Source organism: Staurois parvus, unplaced genomic scaffold (genome assembly GCF_062004578.1).
Source record: "Staurois parvus isolate SC_StPar_1 unplaced genomic scaffold, SC_StPar_1.0 ptg000720l, whole genome shotgun sequence".
NCBI classification, from domain to species: domain Eukaryota; kingdom Metazoa; phylum Chordata; class Amphibia; order Anura; family Ranidae; genus Staurois; species Staurois parvus.
This window is the reverse complement of record NW_028318516.1, coordinates 965483-988545: the sequence shown is the minus strand read 5'-3', so window position 1 is coordinate 988545 and position 23063 is coordinate 965483. Positions and strand designations below refer to the sequence as shown.

Here is a 23063-nt window from a genome sequence, read left to right as displayed (position 1 = left end):
TGATCTCCTACCAGGTCATTTCTTTATTCATGGACCTTAGTCAGAGAGTGAGGAAACAACCAGAACTGTCTTTTATAGGAGGGACAGTGATGAGGGGATTATAGGACGAGGGTCCCCACCCCCTCTATCACTCATCGCCATCTTCCCAACACAAGAAGTACTGCACTTCCTTATTTAGTCCATGATTTAGTTATGAAGAACAGCGGGGCTGAGCCCCACCAGAGGTCAGAGAGTGAGGATGGGGGGAGAACAACCAAGATGAAGACTGGACTGATCCTGAAGACCACCATCATTGGGGTATTGACTCCTCCCTCATTATCACTTTCTGTTTAAGGGTCCAAAGTTGGAGGATGTGATCACATTATTATCACCATGTAAAAGTCTGTGCTCCAATCACATCATCCGATATAAAATGTCCAGCTGGTAGGAAATAGGGGGAACAAAAAAGAGGTTGAGCAGAGCTTATGAATCAACATTTTGCTGCCAGCTGAACCCCAGAACCTCCATAAATCCAGTCTAGATACATAAATTGTGTCTGCAGCACAGAGAAGGAAGATTATCCGAGAGAAATCCAGGAATACAGGACGGGGAACACAGCTCAGGAAAGTGACCAGGGGATTACAGGCTGATATCACCCAGTCCCCGCCCTACTCTGGACCAATCAGTGAGCAGTATGGGTGGAGGAATGGATTTAGTGTTCATGACCCACCTGTGCTGATCTCTGTAGGAGTGTCCTCCTCTATAAATGTCCCCGTTATTCCATCCTCCTCCATAGACTGCTGATCATCCCTCACATACGCCTCTTCTTCTGACTTAATCTCAACTTTAGGATCTCTCAGGTTTCCACTCTGAATATATAATAAATTGACATCAATGGTAACAATGCAGATAATGTACAGATCCTAATGATACTATCAGTGATTGTTCCTCATCTACCTGATGATGGTGAGGGATGGTGTGACCTTCCTGTGTGGAATCCCGGGAATACAGAGGACGGGGACATCTCTCTGGTGGGTTCCCATGACTGGATCCATCTGTAGGAAACACACACACTGACTGAATCCATTGTTTCTATGTGTTTATCAGATGATGGGGGATCTAGGTGGATCCTCCGTACTGCTCTCTCCTTTACAATAAAGTCTCCTCTTACCCGGTGATGTGAGGGGCGGCTGATTGTCCATCATGACGTCCTTGTAGAGATCCTTGTGTCCTTCTAAATACTCCCACTCCTCCATGGAGAAATAGACAGTGACACCCTGACACCTTATAGGAACCTGACACACACAATGATACAGTCACCATCCAGACACATCCCTTGTCTGTTACTGGAGAATGTCCCAGAATTCCCGGCACCGCTCACCTCTCCTGTCAGCAGCTCAGTGATCTCTCTGGTGACTTCTAGAATCTTCTGCATGTTGTGTCTCTCAGGGTTTAGGGAGTCACATGGAGGCACTGTGATGGTCATATGATCACCTGACTTCAGAGGAGGAAATCTCTGTATTGGGGAACCAATAGAAATATCATGTTAGACTCCCAGAATCCTCCTCACCTCTCCGGTCAGGTCTGTGTTTTATTAATAGAGATAAGAGTGATGTCATGTGACCTCCCAGAATCCTCCTCACCTCTCCGGTCAGGTCTGTGTATTAATAATAAAGATAGGAGTGATGTCATGTGACCTCCCAGAATCCTCCTCACCTCTCCGGTCAGGTTGGTGTTTTATTAATAGAGATAAGAGTGATGTCATGTGACCTCCCAGAATCCTCCTCACCTCTCCGGTCAGGTCTGTGTTTTATTAATAGAGATGAGAGTGATGTCATGTGACCTCCCAGAATCCTCCTCACCTCTCCGGTCAGGTCTGTTTTATTAATAGAGATAAGAGTGATGTCATGTGACCTCCCAGAATCCTCCTCACCTCTCCGGTCAGCAGGTAGATGATCTCCAGGGTGAGGTTTAGTATCTTCTCAGTCATGTGACTCCGGTCCTCCTCCATCCTCATTGGTGCCATCATGTGATCTATACAGGTCTCCTTGTAGACGGATAACTTTGGGAAATGAAAGTAAGAATGATTTGGATGGTATTGGTCACACAATAATAGGATGTGGATGTGAGGGGGGAATAGGAGGGTTGCTGGACATTTAAAGTGTAACTAAAGACAAACCACTTGTTTCATTTTGGATAGAGTAAGGGAGGGTTATAACCTCTGTCAGGTGTTTTTGCCATCTGTGTCCCATTGGGGAGATTTCCCTTCACTTCCTGTCTCTAAGCCAAAACAAGAAGTGAGAGGAAATCCCCCCAAAGTGAGGAAATTCTGGGGTGTCTCCAGAACTAGTTTCCCCATTGGACGATATACCCTCTATTAGTGTTCTGATGTCAACCCAAAATTTGGGACTCTCTTTCACTCTTGATTATAATGGTCACCGGGACAAATGGGGGCACAAACCGCAATACAAAACTGACAGATGCTCTAATTCCGCTCTACTCCAAAACTATAAAAAAAGTTTTACCTTTAGTTACACCTTATGAACTACCGCCCCCCATGGGAACACGTTTACTTTAGACTGTTTAGTGTTTAGACCCCAGAACTCTCTTGGTCTGCCGGATCAGAAATCCCCTTTTCTCTGTTGGGTTTGTTTTGTCTCTGAACTGGTTTTGATGAGTTTTAGATCTGCAGACAAGGAATGATAAATGGTTACATAGTCGGTAAGGTTGACTAAAGACACTCGTCCCTCCAGTTCAGCCGCATTGTGTGTATCTGCGTGTCTATGGCACCATCCTCTTCCATATCACTTTACATTGTGTTCCCTAAGAAACACATCTAAAAGGTTTGTGAATGTATCTACACTCCCCGCTGACACACCAACTGTGGAAGGGAGTTCCACATCCTTACCGCTCTAACAGTAAAGAACCTAACGCACAGTTTAACCACTTGACCTCCAGAAGATATTACCCCTTCATGACCAGGTTATATTTTGCTGTTCAGCACTGCACTACTTTAATGGAAAATTGCTCAGTTTTGCAACACTGAACCCAAATTAAATTGATACAATTTTTCCACACAAATGAAGCTTTCTTTTGGTGGTATTTGATCACCACTGGGGTTTTTTTATGTATGTAACACACTGCATTGTTACTAATTGCAGATTGTTAAATGGCCACAAGATGGCTGTGCTCTGCAGTTCAGCTGACACAGGAAATTGTACAGCAACGCTGAGAATGCTGGGACTTGTATGCTGCAAGCAGGATTTCTTCATTCAGTTCTGCTGACATAGAACTGCAGATCCCAAGTCAGTAAGTAAAGGGGCTGGAGCGTATAAAAGGAGAAGAGCCCAGGAGGAGAGGAGAAGAGAGGCAGGGTGCGTGTGAGAACAGAGTGCCGATCCAGGAGGCCTCAGGCTGGATCAGACTGAATCAGAGGATGGAGAAGGGAATTTCCAGATTGTTGATCGTACTGAGAGGCAGGATAGTCAATCCTGCATGTAGGTGGTTCAAGTCATCTGCATTGGCACCATTATCTCCATGGGAAGACAGCCAGAAAAGGGGCCCCCCAGCAACAAGGACATCATTTCACACCACTACTTCAAAGGACTGGGTGAGAGAGTTCCTAACCCATACCACACCACCATGTGATACAGGTTCCATATATGTTGTTGCCGGTTACTAAGTCCAGGATACTTACAATGCAGACTGTCACATAGAGACACAGTCTCTGTAGCCCAATCAGTGCTGTGGCCTATCTACACCAGAAGCCCATTGAAGTATCACACACAGTATATCAGCCCTAATAGATTCTGTTGTCTGATTGGCAGGAACTGGAAAAAAGTAAAATCATATTACCTCCGGCCTGTTCTACACAAAGTTCCACCAGCCAAGTCTCACACTAAAGGGACATACTTCTGCTGAAGTCTGCTCTCACCCTCCTCAGTTTGAGTAACCTCCATACCCAAGTAAACTCCTAGATTGCTGCCTTTATTGAAGGGGAACTCTGCTTGCTGTGTCCTCATCACCAGGGAAGGGACATTTTCTCATGAAGAAAAGGGATGACCCCTCCACTGTACACCAACGTAAAGAGCTCCACCAAAGCCAGCAGAAGAGTCTTTCCTGCATTGGGTGATGGGGCTTATATGGGACTTTCTGCTTGTTGAAACCCTCAGAGAGTTAAGCACTGGTTCTGTTTACTGGGAGCCCACAAGGGAGCAAGCCTAACATTCCTAATCTCCCCTTTTCTGTCTGTTTTGGGAAAGTTCTCTGGGTAGGAGAGAAACAATAAAACTCTGATTCCTGGAGGACAATTCAGTCTATTTAACGTGGTATTGTGCTGTAATATGTTGTTTATTTCTCCTGAACGGTTCATAGTTCCTCACATCAGTTGATTCTTCATGTGTATATTGCTGCTAATCTGACTCTAATACAGACTGATTTACTATTCATTCAATGCTATGTGATTATTGTGTGTTATAGCCAGGGGGGGACACCTGACCAAGGTATTACAATGGTGTCAGCAGGGGTTGTGCAGCAGCCAGGGCTCAGAAGTGAACAAGGAACCTAAAATACTCAGCGACTCCTGAGGGGGTAGTGCTACATATAAATGAAAAAAGACCAACATTAAAAAAAAACAATATTTTCTACTTTCTGTTATTAAAAATACCTGACCAAATCACATTTCTTTGTAAATTTAGGCCAAAATGTCGTCCACTACTTGTCTTTGGAAAACAATCCCCAGGATGTGTATATTAATTGTTGTGTGTGAAAGTTATAGAGTCTACAAACTACGGGATATATACTAGAATCTACGCAGCTTTTAAGCAGCTCTGACTTTCCTACTGCCTATCACATTTCTTGAGGTGCTAAAATGCCAGGACAGTACACACAAGAGTAGATGATGCTTGGAGTAAACTTCCAGCAGAGGTAGTGAGCCAGTCAGCAGTAAATAGATTCAAACATGCTTGGGATAAGCAGAGCTCTATACTCAGACAAAACGTTACCAAACAAACCCCCACCCACCTCCCCCCCAAAAGAACTTGCTGGGCCACACAGTTTTTTCTGCTTCACTTTTCTATGTTTCTAAATGACCTCATTTTTGACAGTCTGAGGTATTTTCTGGGAGGCATGTTGAATCCATGGAAGATTTTATTTTTTGCCACAAGTATTTGGGATATGACAAAAATTTTATTTTTCTTTACACAAAGTTGTCACTTTAATGAGATATTTCTCACACATGCCATGGGTATATGTGTAATTACAGCCCCAAACAAGTACAGCCTATCCATGTACAGGGCCCAAAATCCAATCAGCACCTTCAGGCTTTCAAGGGGCATTAATTATTCATTGGATGTCCTGAATACTTATCACAGTTTTAGAGACTCTAAAATGCCCCAATAGTACAAACACCCCTAAATGACCCTTTTTTGGAAAGTAGACACTCCAAGGTATTTAACCAGCGGCATGCTGAGTATTTTGCAGATCTCATTTTATTGTCACAAGGTTTTGAGGAATGAAAGATGAAAATAAAAAATATTTTTTTTTCTTCATTTTCCAAAAGCCTGGGAGGTGTAGACTTCAACAACCAAATGATGAAGCCATTTTTAACCACCTGCAGAGCTAGACATTGGTATAAAAAAGTGTCTATATATTTATCATTAAATAATGACATTTAATAATGTCAATTGGCTCTATACAATGCTTTTGTTATTTACAAAGCTACTGGAAGAACCAGATCCTTCCTAAAATATCAGGAAGAGATCATCACGGCCTTTTAGTATCCAGAAGGCACTGCGGCCCAAAACCCAAATCCAGATGCAGTTAGCCGGCTTCATGAGAGGCATTTTCCTGATGTCCTCCCACCTACCTCAACACAAAAGTCATCCCAAAAATGATGTGTCTGTGGTAAACATGGAATAAGGGGAGAAACTCCAGAGTACAGCATGGCACAGTATAGGGGCCACACAATTCAGCACAGGACAGGTCTCTAAAGATCATAGGTAGTCAGGAAAAATATATATATATACAGTTGTGGCCAAAATTATTCAACCCCCAATGCTGTAAAGGGGTTTAGGGACTATAGTGTACATTTGGAATTGTATTCAGAATCAAATCCTACAAGGACGTTGTAACTACCCAAATGCAACTAAAATGACATCAATTGTTTATGTAATACAGTAGTAAATGGTTCTTATGTGGTTTCTTCATTGCCACAATTATTCAACCCCTTAAAGACTACCACTCTGAAGAACAGAGGTTCATACAGGTGCTTTCCATCAGGTATTGAAAACACCTGTGGATGTCACCGAGCAGCAATCAAGCATAATAAGCACCAATTAGGCAGCTTTAAAATGACTGTGATACTCAGCTCCTTCTAGACATTTACTGGTGTGGTTACAAACATGGTGAAGGCAAGAGAATGGTCCAGGAAGACAAGAGAAGAGGTGATTTCTCTTCACAGGAAGGGCAATGGCTATAAGAAGATTGCAAAGATGTTAAACATACCAAGAGACACCTTAGGAAGCATCATTCGCAAATTCAAGGCAAAGGGCACTGTTGAAACGCTACCTGGTCGTGGCAGAAAGAAGATGCTGACTTCGACTGCTGTGCGCTACCTGAAGCGTAGAGTGGAGAGAAGTCCCCGTGTGACTGCTGAGGAACTGAGAAAAGATTTGTCAGATGTGGGTACAGAAGTTTCAGCCCAGACAATAAGACGCACACTGCGTAATGAAGGCCTCCGTGCCAGAACTCCCAGGCGTACCCCCTTGCTGTCTCCAAAGAATAAGAAGAGTCGACTGCAGTATGCCAAAAGCCATGTGGACAAACCACAAAAGTTGTGGGATAGTGTTCTGTGGACTGATGAAACAAAATTAGAACTGTTTGGGCCCATGGATCAACGCTATGTTTGGAGGAGGAAGAACAAGGCCTATGATGAAAAGAACACCTTGCCTACTGTGAAGCATGGTGGAGGGTCAATCATGCTTTGGGGCTGTTTTGCTTCTGCAGGTACAGGGAAGCTTCAGCGTGTGCAAGGTACCATGAATTCTCTTCAGTACCAGGAGATATTGGATGGAAACGTGATGCAGTCCGTCACACACCTGAGGCTTGGGAGACGTTGGACCTTTCAACAGGACAATGATCCCAAGCATACCTCCAAGTCCACTAGAGCATGGTTGCAGAGGAAAGGCTGGAACATTTTGGAGTGGCCATCGCAGTCACCAGACTTAAATCCGATTGAGAACCTCTGGTGGGACTTAAAGAAAGCAGTTGCAGTGCGCAAGCCTAAGAATGTGACTGAACTGGAGGCCTTTGCCCATGAAGAATGGGCGAAGATACCCGTAGATCGCTGCAAGACACTTGTGTCAAGCTATGCTTCACGTTTAAAAGCTGTTATAACTGTAAAAGGATGCTGTACTAAGTACTAAGATTGAATGTCACTTGGGGGTTGAATAAAACTGATAATGCTGTGAGCACAGAAAAGACATTTGTGGTTATTTCATTATAACTGTTATGTTATATTTGTCTGACCTACAAGTGCCTCTTTAATGTAAATGTAAGCAAGATGACTGAATGATCAAAAGCAATGTCAAACTGGCCAAAACACTCAATTTCAGTGGGGGTTGAATAATTTTGGCCACAACTGTATTTAAATAATGTTATATTGTTACTGTGTTATTGTTAACTATTTGCTTTGCAGGAACACCAGTCAGCTGCAGCATTGATCTGTGTATTCTGACGCTGGCACAGATAGGCCTTTCAACAACACCAGAGGCCATGTAAATTTGGACCGTTGTGTCTGAGTGAATGGAAGACAGGATAAATATATCACATTTCTCCTTCCATTTTACTCGAGTAGTTCTTCATGCAAAAGCAGAATTCTTCCCCTCTCTAAGTGGGGTGTTACCAAGCCACTGGGGAAAGCCTTTGTGATTAGATCGCATGGTGCCATAGCAGCCAATTTCTTGAAGGAACAAATGTCTAAAAAGTTGCATGCTAGCATAAAGGTTGTCCACGTACAAATGGTACCCCATATTCAACAAGGGTGACAACAAATCCCACACTATCTAACCACTGCTCTCCATGTAGTCTGGACATCGGGGGCCATTGCAGCAGAGAACACAGACATATGATGAATCGGGTCTGTGGACCAATATGAGCACAATTCATTCTTTGTAAGGGCCATGTCAAGGGTTAGGCCCAAAAAAGCTTTAAATTCAGAAACCGTGACAGGTTTGAACTCGAATATCCTGGCACACTTTGAATTTGCGTTGGCAGAGATGTATTGTTGGGCATAAAGATTGCTTTTGTTCACAATCAAATTGTAGAGGTCTTCAATGAAAAACAGCTAAAAAAGGGACGTTGTTAAGTTCACTGTTTCCACCTGAACCCGGGGCTGTGAATGGGGGGATGATGGGTGCTGCTGAATCTGGGGGAAGCCAATTAAGGTTTGTAGGCACCTCTGGATGGACACCATGGGCTCTACAGGCCTGTGCTTGAATTCTTGGTGAATGCAGTTGCATAATGCTACGAGTGCTAGCCGCCTCACCAGCTTGTACTGCACTTGGGACTCACCACTTCACCATGAAATACTGCAGTGCTGATGTATAAAAGGCTAGGAAGTACTGGGGCTTGTCAATCCACCAAAAGGTAGTGCAGTGCTAGTACTGTCACTGTGCTGCATATGAGAATAATCCTGCATTTCTAGCACCTCAGCAACCTGGGAATGGGGTTGGGTATGCCTGATCTTAGCAGGGTCCTCTTCACCATCATCAGAGCTACCTGCTGGGGTGTCACTGCTCTCTACAGGTTCATAATCTGAGCCTGATTCTGATAGTGAGGCTTTCCCTTCACTCTCATCTGTCATGTTGGGAATCCTGTATGCCTCCCTAGGGAACCTTTTTTTAGACATTTTGGGCACTAAATTTACAGGTACTTAGTGGTGACTATGGGAAAAAGAGCTCCTGGCTAGCAATCAGGGACTGCTTGTGTGCTAGAAATAAAATGACCTGCTAGTGGTAGGAGAGATCAGGTTCAGATGTTGCTGACACTGTGATTTTGCAGACAATCTATCAGAGATGACAGTGATCTGAAAAATTATACTGACATTGCATTTGTTGGGGGGGTTAAACATAAGTGGTGGCAGTGATCAGGGCTGATCCTAACACTGCATTTATGGGGACACCATTCCATCGGGAGATCCATGTGCTCAAATCCCAACAGCTAGTGCATGCATTTATCCATCAGGTGCTAAAGGGGTGTAACCGCATATTAACACTAGAAATTCTAAGGCCCCTCTGCACTCTGGTATATACCCTTCAAGCAGACTATGCAATAAATAGGGACATTTAGTTCACACATATTGCAATACAGGCTTAAGCTGCCAACTGCATCAAAGTGATCCCTCTATGGCCAGTCCTACTCTGCTCTGCCTACGCAAATGCTACTGTGGACACAATGCTAGCATAGGGGAAAAGACACAATGGGGAGAGCTACAAGGTTCAGGTCTGGCTACTGACCCAACAATACAACAAACAAGAGATCCATGTGCTCAAATCCCAACAGCTAGTGCATGCACTAGCTGTTGGGATTTGAACACAGGGATCTCTTGTTTGTTGTATTGTTGGGTCAGTATCCAGACCTGAATCTTGTAGCTCTCCCCATTGTGTAGGACGGGCCATAGAGGGATCACTTTGATGCAGTTGGCAGCTTAAGCATGTATTGTAATATGTGTGAACTAAATATCCCTATTTATTGCATAGTCTGCTTGAAGGGTATATAGCAGTGTGCAGAGGGGCCTCAGAATTTCTACCATTCCATCGGGGACACTAGTATTGGTCTGACCGTGACCAGTATACCAGTCCAGAGAAACACTATACTAGTGATCAGCAATTTATAGTGTGACTGTGATAATGTGGCAGCCAATCAGAGACTGACAGTAACTGACACTGACTGGGGGGGACACTAACTGATGTCACTAGTGACACTAATACAGAGATCTGTGATAATACTGTACACTGTCACTGTACTAATGACACTGGCTGGGTGATGGGTGATCAGGAATGCAATCAAGGGGTTCACTGTGTGCCTAACAAGTGTATGTGTGCTGATTGTACTCCCAGACTGGATGGATTTTCTTCCTGATCTCAGCTCTGAACGGTAAGTGAGATCAGGGAGAAGAAGCAGCCAGATCTTCATGTGTGATCACTAACACCCTCATCTCTGTGCTGTGGTTGGCCACAGTTATCAGCAGGTTCACAGCCACAATCATTGGCTGCAAGCCTGACAACAAACTCATGCTGTGTCCAACCACAGCGTGAGCAGCAAGGGGCGGCGTGCTCTCCTGTAAACCAGGAAGTTGCTGGTAGGCAAATGGTTAAACACTATTTCCTTTGTAAGTGTCAGCACTGCTGCAGCACTTTCTGTACATCAGAGATGTCCCTTCACAGGGGGATTAGGACACCCCCCAGGATTAGGACACTCCCATGATTAGGACAACCCCCAGGATTAGGACAATCCCATGATTAGGACAACCCCCAGGATTAGGACAACCCCCCCAGGATTAGGACAACCCCCCCAGGAGTAGGACATCCACCAGGGTTAGGCTACTCCCCCAGATTAAGAACACCCCCCAGGATAAGGACACACCTATTATTAGGAAACCCCCCAAGATTAGGACACTCCCCAGAAATGCCATTTAAAGGTGTTGGACATTTATAATGTTTCACTTTAACTATTTAAAACCTCCCTGCTCCCGGCCAACTGGATTCCTGCATTGTACATGTCCCTCAGGGTGATTGTCTGACACCCCCTTGTCTATTAGCCCAACTATAGTGCATTGGCTGCCATTGACTTCAGGAAGGATTGAGTTCAGCCAGTTCACTGAGCAACACTGGAACCGAACCCAGGAGAGCTCAGCCCACTCCTATGAGAAGACCACCTCACCACAATGAGGAGAATGTTCCGGCCCCGGAAGTGGGGGAATGTTCTGCCCCTGAAGGGGTTCATCTGGGTTCCCACACTATATATGTGTGTATCATCATCTGCTGGAGATAAAAGACGTCACAGTGACTATGGAGGAAGAGGACGGACATGACTATGGAGGAAGAGGACGGACGTGACCGTGGAGGAAGAGGACGGACGTGACTATGGAGGGAGAGGACGGACGTGACTATGGAGGAAGAGGACGGACATGACTATGGAGGAAGAGGACGGACGTGACTATGGAGGAAGAGGACGGACGTGACTATGGAGGAAGAGGACGGACGTGACTATGGAGGAAGAGGACGGACATGACTATGGAGGAAGAGGATGGACGTGACCATGGAGGAAGAGGACAGACATGACTATGGAGGAAGAGGACAGACATGACTATGGAGGAAGAGGACAGACGTGACTATGGAGGAAGAGGATGGACGTGACCATGGAGGAAGAGGACAGACATGACTATGGAGGAAGAGGGCGGACATGATGGGGGTTACTGGGTGTAAATAGAACATAACATCTTATTACCTCCTCTGCTGCCACTTCCACCAATGGCTCCTCTCTACTTCCTGTCTGTACCTGACATCACTTCCTGTCTTCCATAGAGACTTCCTGTCTGGGTAGAAGTGAGATCCCCACCTTGTGGAGCTCAGAGGAACTGCAGCCCTGGGAAGCGTCTGGTAGTGTGACCCCGGCCTTGTGCTGGGTGTGTATGGACTGTAGATCCTTATAGAGGGGTCACCTCCACTCCCACCAAGGGGGACAGAAATACATGACTGCTCAGCGGAGGGGTTTTGGACCTATCTGAGCTCCACAAGGTGAGGATCTCACTTCTACCCAGACAGGAAGTCTCTATGTAATACAGACAGGAAGTGATGTCAGGTACAGACAGGAAGTGATGTCAGGTACGGGCAGGAAGTTCCATGAATGAGGAAGCAGAGAGGAGAGGTTCCTGGATCTGGCGGCAGAGGAGGTAATACATAGATGAACCCCTTCAGGGGGAGGAGTTGATGATTATATATTTTGTTCCCAAAGCTGACTTACAGGAAAAACAAAAAGACGTCTGTAGTGAGTGCGGAATGTGTATGACCCCTCCACAGACACGTAGGTGCCGGCCTGATCCGTGGTCACAGGGGCAGTATGAAGACAAGGCGGTTGGCCCCACAAGCAGTGATGTAGGAGATAAAATCCTTTATTGGAATCCTTTACACACAATGTAGTAATTCCAGGACAGGACAGAGGAACAGAAGACGCGTCACACCAATACAGGCTTTTGTGTTCTATACAAACAGAAGGTTCTTTGGATTTGTCATTTGCAGACACCTCCCTCCAGGGCTGAGTGCCGGGTGGGATGTTATCATGTTTATGTAGGATTGTTTCATTTATTGTCTCATTATATTGTGGGTGACTCCACCTCCCTGCTTGGACTGAACAAATAAAAGGTGTCACTCATCCTTCCTTATCATGCTGGTTTCCATTTCATATATCTGTGACCTGTCCGAGGAACCACATATATTACAGGGATTGTTGTCACTTTATGTGTCATGATATTAATGATGTCATGTTGTTGTATACTTTGTTATCCCGGATTCCAGACAAATCCTTATCAGCTGTTACATGTTATTTAAAGCTGTTCTGGACAAATAAGAATCAGTAATGACTAAGCCTGTATTGGTGTGACACGTCTTCTGTTCCTCTGCTCTGTCCTGGAGCTGTCATGTGTTACTACATTGTGTGTAAAGGATTCCAACAAAGGATTTTATCCCCTACATCACTGCTTGTGCAGCCAACCGCCTTGTCTTCATACTTGTCTGTTGCCTGCCCTGACCTTTCTCCTGATTCCTGGATCTCCTCCTCATCTCTCCTCCATATCCTCTTACACAGCTTTTCTCCACACCTGCAGTGACCCTGGGGGGAGGAAACTTGGCACCAGCACGCTGCCAAATCCATCCCCACCATTAGGGGCTCTGGAGACAATTGTCTGCTATTTACACTCCGTTCCTCCACACGTCACCTGATCACATGACAGCTTACTTCCACAGATTCCGGACAGATTTCTGGATGGTAAAGGTCAAAGGTCACTCTTCAGTTTAGGAGAGGTAGGACGCACCCAGGAACAAGGATTTGGTTTGTATGGAAGCCGCCTAAAGAGGACCCCTCAAATCTCCCCATCCAAATGTCCCTCCATCCAGAGTCTATATGTCCTATGACATCACACTGACCTCACAGCCCCTCCCCCCAATGTCCCTCCATCCAGAGTCAGAGAATCCTATGACATCACACTGACCTCACAGCTCCTCCTCCCAATGTCCCTCCATCCAGAGTAAGAGAATCATATGACATCGCACTGACCTCACAGCCCCTTACCAATGTCCCTCCATCCAGAGTCAGAGAATCCTATGACATCACACTGACCTCACAGCTCCTCCTCTGAATGTCCCTCCATCCAGAGTCAGAGAATCCTATGACATCACACTGACCTCACAGCTTCTCCTCCCAATGCTCCTCCATCCAGAGAATCCTATGACATCACACTGACCTCACAGCTCCTCCTCCCAATGTCCCTCCATCCAGAGTCAGAGAATCCTATGACATAACACTGACCTCACAGCTCCTCCTCCCAATGTTCCTCCATCCAGAGTCAGAGAATCCTATGACATCACACTGACCTCACAGCTCCTCCCCCCAATGTCCCTCCATGTGACTTTTTTCTGATGCTCTTAGGATGTGGGGCCCCTTGGTATCCTCACATGTAAAGTGGGACTGTTGGTCCTGCGTTGTATGTAATGACATCAGAATGCTGCAACAAGCCTATACCCTGCGTAGTGTGGGGGTCCTGTGGGGGGGAATTATACCTCAGCCTGAAGTGGGGCTTTAATAAAATGGAGACCTGAATGGAGAGGTGAGGAGGATTCTGGGAATATCATTTGATTTGATATTCCGCTCTCCGACCTACGCGATACGTCACTGTCATGTGACTTCATCAGGGACTTGCAATCAGCCGCCCCTCACATCAGCGGGTAACAGGAGACTTTATTGTAAAGGAGAGAGCAGTACGGAGGATCCACCTAGATCCCCCATCATCTGATAAACACATAGAAACAATGGATTCAGTCAGTGTGTGTGTTTCCTACAGATGGATCCAGTCATGGGAACCCACCAGAGAGATGTCCCCGTCCTCTGGAATCCCGGGATTCCACACAGGAAGGTCACACCATCCCTCACCATCATCATGTAGATGATGACAATTATTGGTAGTTGTGATTTATACACAGCATGTTTGTTACAATGAATGTTTTATTATATCTTTCAGAGTGGAATCCTCGGGGATGATAATATTGATGTTAAAGAAGAGTATAAAGAGGAGGATGAGGAGTATGGAGTGATGGAGGAGTTTTCAGAAGGACACAAGGGTATGATGGAGCCACCTAATACCAGGAACCCACCAGAGAGATGTCCCCTTCCTCTGTATTCCCGGGATTCCACACAGGAAGGTCACACCGTCCCTCACCATCATCAGGTAGATAAGGAACAATCACTGATAGTATCATTAGGATCTGTACATTATCTGCATTGTTACCATTGATGTCATTTTTATTATATATTCAGAGTGGAAACCTGAGAGATCCTAAAGTTGAAGTTAAAGAAGAGATAAAAGAGGAGGAGGATGAGGATGGGGGGATGGAGGAGTCAGAGCTTCTAAGAGAACACAAAGATCTGTACCAGGACACCATGGTGGAGTCATCCAGCTACAGGAACCCACCAGAGAGATGTCCCCGTCCTCTGTATTCCCGGGATTCCACACAGGAAGGTCACACCATCCCTCATTATTACAAGGTTGGTGGGATGGAGAATCTAGAACATGGACTTGAGGAGACAAAGTGTGGATTTTTTATGTGATGTCACAATCATAAATCTTACATTTTACAGATAATATTTTCTCTCATTTCCTTGATTTAGAGTGGAGATCCCATCGATATAGAATTTGAGGTGAAATCAGAAGAAGAAGAGGCGTATGTGAGGGATGATCAGCAGTCTATGGAGGAGGATGGAATAACGGGGACATTTATAGAGGAGGACACTCCTACAGAGATCAGCACAGGTGGGTCATGAACACTAAATCCATTCCTCCACCCATACTGCTCACTGATTGGTCCAGAGTAGGGCGGGGACTGGGTGATATCAGCCTGTAATCCCCTGGTCACTTTCCTGAGCTGTGTTCCCCGTCCTGTATTCCTGGATTTCTCTCGGATAATCTTCCTTCTCTGTGCTGCAGACACAATTTATGTCTCTAGACTGGATTTATGGAGGTTCTGGGGTTCAGCTGGCAGCAAAATGTTTATTTCAGCATAGGTTTTGAGTTATCTGGGACCTGTTCTGTGGGTCTTCTTTCTCATGCTCGGTTAAAATCTCTGACAGAATATTTCTCCCAGGGTTCCTTGCTCTGTGGTCTGCTGGCTGTGCCGGGTGGAGGGATATGTCTGTATGTCTCAGACCCAAGTCACTGAGTGCAGTCTCAGGAGATGGGAGGCAGCGGTGTGGGATCTCTGCAACTTGTCTACAGTAAACATTTAAGCTTCCACTGATTACTGAATACCAATATTATGAGCCCTGACCCTTACACTGTATAATTTATATTGTACATTACATACTCCTGACCCCTGCACTATATACTCTATGTTGTACATTACATACTCCTGACCCCTGCACTATATACTCTATGTTGTACATTGCATACTCCTGACCCCTGCACTATATACTCTATGTTGTACATTACATACTCCTGACCCCTGCACTATATACTCTATGTTGTACATTATATACTCCTGACCCCTGCACTATATACTCTATGTTGTACATTACATCCTCCTGACCCCTGCACTATATACTCTCTGACCTCTGGTGGGGCTCAGCCCCGCTGTTCTTCATGACTAAATCTTGGAGTAAATAAGGAAGTGCAGTACTTCTTGTGTTGGGAAGATGGCGATGAGTGATAGAGGGGGTGGGGACCCTCGTCCTATAATCCCCTCATCACTGTCCCTCCTATAAAAGACACTTCTGGTTGTTTCCTCACTCTCTGACTAAGGTCCATGAATAAAGAAATGACCTGGTAGGAGATCAGAGGAGCCATTTCCTAGTTCCCTTGTGTGATGGAAGTGTAGGCAGGACACAACACACACGGAGGATGATAAACCCACAAAGCTGTATTGAACTATGGGAGGCACTCAGTCAGGGTAGGAAGGTAGCGTCTGGGTACCCAAAAGGGGAAGAGAGGGGAGGAGCCCAAAACAATTGTAATCCGGCCCACGATAGGGCAATTTGGGTAGCAATGGCCTGAGCAAGTATTAATCCAAGCAGGCAGTTCCAGGCAAAGGTAATAGGGAGGTTCAATGGAGCAATCCAGGTAGGAAAGGTATGAGTGTTCAATGTGGCAGTCCAGGCGGGACAAGAGGGAAATTCAACGGCAGTCCAAGCAGGGAAAATAGGGGCATTCAATGGGGCCAGTCCAGGCAAGGTAATAGGGGGATTCATGGACAGTCCAGGCAGGGAAAATAGGGAGACCCATGGGGGGTAGTTCAGACAGGCGGGTCTGAGCACTCACGGTTAAGCAGCAGTCACCTCGGGCACACAGCAAGCAGGAGTAACCTCTGGCACACAGTGGATAGCAGTGAGGAGTACTCATTGGCACACAGCGGATAGCAGGCAGGAGTATTCATTGGCACACAGCGGATAGCAGGCAGGAGTACTCATTGGCACACAGCGGATAGCAGGCAGGATACTCATTGGCACACAGCGGATAGCAGGCAGGAGTACTCATTGGCACACAGAGGATAGCAGTGAGGAGTACTCATTGGCACACAATGGATAGCAGGCAGGAGTACTCTGGCACACAGCAGGTAGCAGGCAGGAGTACTCATTGGCACACAATGGATAGCAGGCAGGAGTACTCGTTGGCACACAGCGGATAGCAGGCGGGAGTACTCGTTGGCACACAGCAGGTAGCAGGCAGGAGTACTCATTGGCACACAATGGATAGCAGGCAGGAGTACTCGTTGGCACACAGCGGATAGCAGGCAGGAGTACTCGTTGGCACACAATGGATAGCAGGCAGGAGTACTCTTTGGCACACAGCAGATAGCAGGTAGGAGTACTCGTTGGCACACAGCGGATAGAAGGCAGGAGTACTCGTTGGCACACAGCGGATAGCAGGCAGGAGTACTCGTTGGCACAGAGCGGATAGCAGGCAGGAGTACTCGTTGGCACAGAGCGGATAGAAGGCAGGAGTATTCTTTGGTACACAGCAGACAGCAGGCACCTCTAGCCCCCAGGGATCAGCAAAGTACTCAGCTGGGTCTGGCTGTGGGGGTCTGGCCTCAGCTCAGACCTTCCAACAGCTACTCACAGTGATGTGCAGGGGACTAACAACCTCCCGGGTCCCGCTCTGGTCCTCTTATGCCGGAACAGGACGCTTCCTGGTTGCCCTGGCAATGGCCGGTCCAGTGTCGGGTTGCCGGGGCAACGAGGCACGCCACCCTCACTCTGGCCACGCTCAGGGAGCGCACCCTTTGTCTCTGGCAGGCGCAGAGCATGGGAAGCCTCGTTCCCACGTTGCGCCCACCGGGGGGGGTTCAGAGACACCCCGGAGGCCCGTGCTATGCGGGTCCAGCGGGGTGCCTGACTCCTCGGCAGCTTCTCTGAGGAGAGGTGCTACCCGCACCACAGGGGGGCGTTTTCTCCTTGTGCAGGATGTGAGGAATCTGCAAGGGGAAGGGAGGGAGGAGGATCAAAGGAGAGCGAGGGGAGAGCTGCTGCAGGCCACCTGAACTGAGGGGAGGGGGAGGAAGGGACAGCAGGCGAGGGGGCGACCGTGACACCTTGAGGGTGGAATTGTAAACTCCTCAGAGACCAAGCTGCCTGATGTGGGTGGAGTCCTGGTTTGGGGGAACCAATCAGCTCCTGTCTAGTAATCCTCTTTGTCTTTGTATTTTAGTCCATGGCCGGGAGATGAGGAAAACCTCCGAGGATTGTCTCACTTTGTCTCCAGACTGGAAAGTAGAAGATGAGGACATCACACAGTATAGTCCAGGAGAAAACCCGGCTCCCTCCAATGTCCATCCGGCACCACCCAGTGTAGATGGACCATCGGATTCCTCGTATCCTGAGGAACCTCAGACTGTGCGGGACCGGGCCGACCTTCCAATAGGGAAGAGCTTCTCCTGTACTGAGTGTGGGAAGGGTTTCCTTTATAAATGCCGTCTTAATGTGCATAAAAGATCTCACTCTGGGGAGAAACCATATTCCTGTACTGAGTGCGGGAAATGTTTTTCTGTGAAGTCCAGTCTTTACAGACATCATAGATCTCACACGGGAGAGAAGTCATATTTCTGTCCTGAGTGTGGGAAATGTTTTTCAGAAAAGTCACATTTTTACAGACATCAAAGGTCTCACATGGGGGAATAGCCATATTCCTGTCTTGAGTGCGGGAAATGTTTTTCGGATAAATCCAGTCTTTACACTCATCAGAGATTGCACACGGGAGAAGCCGTATTCCTGTCCTGAGTGTGGGAAATGTTTTTCACAGAAATCTGATCTTGACAAACTTTAGAGATCTCACACAGGGGAGAAACCGTATTCCTGTTCTGAGTGCGGGAAATGTTTTTCACAAAAGTTTCATTTTTACAGACATCAGAGATCTCACACAGGGGAGAAGCCGTATTCCTGTTCTGAGTGCGGGAAATTTTTTTCAGTGAAGTACAGTCTTTATACACATCAGTGATCTCATACAGGGTAGAAGCCATATTCCTGTCCTGAGTGTGGGAAATGTTTTTCACAGAAGTCCCATCTTTACAAACATCAGAGTTTGCACACGAGGGAGAAGCTACTTTCCACTCCTTAGTGAGGGAAATATTCCGCACTGAAGTCCTGTCTTCCTGTACATCGGGTCCCACACAACCCTGGAGGTGTATTAGTGCCCTGAGTGCGGGAAACGTCTTCTAGATGAATGTTGCTGGACATCCCAGCTCTCATGTGGGGAAGAAGCACACCCTGATATACACCTCAGATATACTCCATGGCTGATCTTCATCATGGAAGAAACAGTTCATAAGGAGATCAGAGGTCCCCAAAGACATGGATGAAGTGTGGGACTGGGTTGGCCATTGATAGCAGGAGAAGAATAAAAATGGAGTCCTGCCCTGTGATTGGCTGAGTACATTTTGTGGTGGGAGATTTCACAAACACTTGGAGGTCTATTATTAATACTTTGTGGACAAATGTTACAAGCACTCATTAGGCCCTCATTAACACCCTCTCCACCTGTCCTCGCCGGCTCTTCTCCACTTTCAACTCCCTACTCTCTCCCCCCCACCCAGTACCTCACTCACCGCCCACGAGATTGCCATTCACTTCCAAAATAAGATCGACGCAATCCGTAAGAACATCGCCAATGCTCAACCTACCTCCCCACCTAGCCTCCCTCCTACCATAACCCCACCAACTCTCCCCTCCTCTGACCTCACAACCGCCCTGCCCCCCACCACACCTAACATCCCACACACTATAACCTCCCCAACACTCCACTCCTCCAGCCTTGCTACCACTGAGGAGGTCACTAAGGTCTTCTCAGAAGCCCGCCTCACCACCTGCCCCCTTGACCCTATCCCCACACAACTCCTCCGGTCACCCTCCTCCTCCATCCTATGGTCCCTCACCCACATCTTCAATCTCTCTCTCTCTACTGGCATGTTCCCTCCCTCTAAAGCACGCCCACATCACCCACATACTCAAAAAATCCTCCCTGGACCCCACCAACCTGACAACCTTAGACCCATCTCCTTGCTGCCATTTACATCCAAGCTCCTTGAGCGCTTAGTCTACAATCGCCTAAGCACCCTCCTCACCGACAACAACCTCCTCGATCCACTACAGTCTGGCCTCCTTCCCCTGCACTCCACCGAAACCGCCCTCCTCAAAATCACTAATGACCTGCTAACAGCCAAAGCTAATGGACACTACTCAGTCCTCTTACTCCTCGACCTTTCTGCAGCCTTCGACACAGTCGACCACCCCCTCCTCCTCAATAAATTACACTCCCTTGGCATCAGAGACTCCGCTCTCTCCTGGCTCTCCTCCTGTCTATCCCAACGCTTCTTCAGCATTACCTATAATGCTACCACCTCCCCCTCTCTGTTGGGGTCCCCCAAGGCTCTGTCCTCGGGCCCCTTCTCTTCTCCATCTACACCCCCTTCCTCGGCAAACTGATACACTCCCATGGCTTCAACTATCACCTTAACACCGATGACGCAAATTTACCTCTCCACCCCTCGCCTCACCCTTTCAGTCTCCGCCCGTATCACCCACCTACTGAACGACATATCAGACTGGATGTCGCTCCATTTCCTCAAATTGAACCTTTCCAAAACTGAGCTCCTAATTTTCCCCCCAGCCCGTGTGCCGCCCATCCTCTCCATCACGACTGACAATGCCACCATCAGTCCCACCCCACAAGCCAAAGTCCTAGGTTTCACTCTAGACTCAAACCTGTCCTTCCAGCCCCATGTCCAATCGCTGGCAAACTCATGCAGGCTTCACCTCCGCAACATCTCCAAGATACGTACGTTCCTAATCCCAGACACTACTAAACAACGTGTTCACTCCCTCATCATCTCACACCTGGACTACTGCAACTCCCTTCTCACCGGCCTACCTCATCACAGACTATCCCCGCTTCAGTCAATCCTGAACTCAGCGGCCAGACTCATCCACCTTACCAACCGCTCCGCTTCTGCCACCCCCCTCTGTCATTCCCTCCACTGGCTCCCGATTGCCCAACGCATTAAATTCAAACTACTAACACTGACATACAAAGCCATTCATAACGCTGCCCCAAACTACCTCACCGACCTGATACCCAAATACCACCCAACCCGTAATCTTCACTCCTCACAAGACCTCCTACTTTCTAGCTCCCTGGTCTCCTCCTCCCATGCCCAACTGCAGGACTTCCCCCATCCTCTGGAACTCACTACCCCAATCCATCAGACTGTCACCTACCCTACTCTCCTTTTGGCGCACCCTGAAAACCCATCTCTTCAGGGAAGCCTACCCCACCCTCACCTAACAGCCGATCTCCTCCACTCCTCCTACCACTCCATCCCCCACAGCCACTTCCTCCTTTACCTCTATCCCCTCTTTCCTAGATTGTAAGCTTGAAAGAGCAGGGCCCTCAAACCCCTCGTGTATTGTACTGTTACTGTATTGTCTCATGTACTGTCCCCACTATACTGTACAACGCTGAGCAAACCTTTTAGCGCTATATAAATACTGTATAATAATAAAAATAATTAGGCCCACAGTTGTAGGTGAGGACAATACTTGCATGGTGGGGGATCACTGAAGAGGTGGGTGGTAATAAAATGGCCCAATTCTAGAAGAGTGACTGATGGTGTACACATGGAAGCAATGGAATTGTGTGTATACCGGGAATGAAGGAGTGATTGGTGAATGCACATATTGGGACTTTCCCGTGTCTTTCTCCATACGTGTTTCCCGTGATACAAATGTCTGTGTATATGATCGGCACATGATGGTCTGTCTATGACAAATGTTTTATTGATCTGATCATTTCCATGGTGATTGTGGACACATTGTGATTGGTTGATGGGGGATGGAAAGCACAGAGAGCAGGAAGTAGAGCGCCATCCTTTCTACCTTTCTCTATTCCTAGTTCAGATTTGTAGCAGAAATCCCCAACATGTAGCAATACACGGACAATTGATATCAGACAATGAGGCAGAGGAAGGCCAATCATGAAGCTGTGGGTGGTGCAGCATAGACTGGAACAGGGTCCTCCAGGAGTGCAGCTCACACTGCGGGCAGAACTCCTCCTACTGGGACATTCAGGCTTCACGCAGCTACAGCTGCACTCCCGGGACTGCCACGCCTGGACTGTATATGGGGCGGGTGTGGAGGGATGAGGAGCAGGGATTGGCTAATGGGAAGTGGGAGCATCTCTGGGTTACCGATGGATATACAGTATATGGAGATCAAGGAGAGTTCATCTTCTGCCGGCTATAGATGGGGCCCTTCAACAGTTGGAGTATAGGGGATGATAATGACTGGGTCAAATCTGCAGAGAAGATGGAGTAATGGGATCTCATTGGATGAAGTGGGGTAGAGGTGTCTGCTAGCAGTGTCCACGTGTGAGAAGTAGAGCAGAAGTGGGGGGGGGTAAAGGTGTCTGCTAGTGGTGTCCACATGTGAGAAGTAGAGCAGAAGTGGGGGAGGGTAAAGGTGTCTGCTAGCAGTGTCCACGTGTGAGAAGTAGAGCAGAAGTGGGGGAGGGTAGAGGTGTCTGCTAGCGGTGTCCACGTGTGAGAAGTAGAGCAGAAGTGGGGGAGGGTAGAGGTGTCTGCTAGCGGTGTCCACGTGTGAGAAGTAGAGCAGAAGTGGGGGAGGGTAAAGGTGTCTGCTAGCGGTGTCCACGTGTGAGAAGTAGAGGGGAAGTGGGGGAGGGTATAGGTGTCTGCTAGCGGTGTCCATGTGTGAGAAGTAGAGCAGAAGTGGGGGAGGGTAAAGGTGTCTGCTAGCAGTGTCCACGTGTGAGAAGTAGAGCAGAAGTGGGGGAGGGTAAAGGTGTCTGCTAGCGGTGTCCATGTGTGAGAAGTAGAGCGGGGGTGGGGGAGGGTAGAGGTGTCTGCTAGCAGTGTCCATATGTAAGGCACAGAGTGAAGGTTGTACAATCGCCCTCCACCAATCATGACTGAAGATAATACTGTGGTGCAGGAAAGGGGGGTGAACAGGCTGTGGAGCAGATAGGATGATGTGAAGAATGCACAGCGGGCTGCAGTGGAAACCACTGATTATGGTCAGTATGGATGTCCCTGTGTCTCTGGCCGCTGGTGATGAATGTGGTTCTAGGTACCTGTCACTGGAAGGTGCGGTGTCACTGAACTGCTTGCTGCTAACATAGGATGGTCACTGGAAGGTGCGGTGTCACTGAACTGCTTGCTGCTTACGTAGGATGGTCACTGGAAGATGCGGTGTCACTGAACTGCTGGCTGCTATCATAGGATGGCCACTGGAAGGTGCGGTGTCACTGAGCT

The 23063-nt window shown here is 47.4% G+C and overlaps 1 pseudogene; it reads left to right on the top strand.

The window, feature by feature from the left end:
- Nucleotides 1-19160, top strand: part of LOC149445468 (uncharacterized) — a 29991-nt pseudogene extending 10831 nt beyond the window's left edge.
- The last annotated feature ends 3903 nt before the right edge of the window (nt 19161-23063 follow it).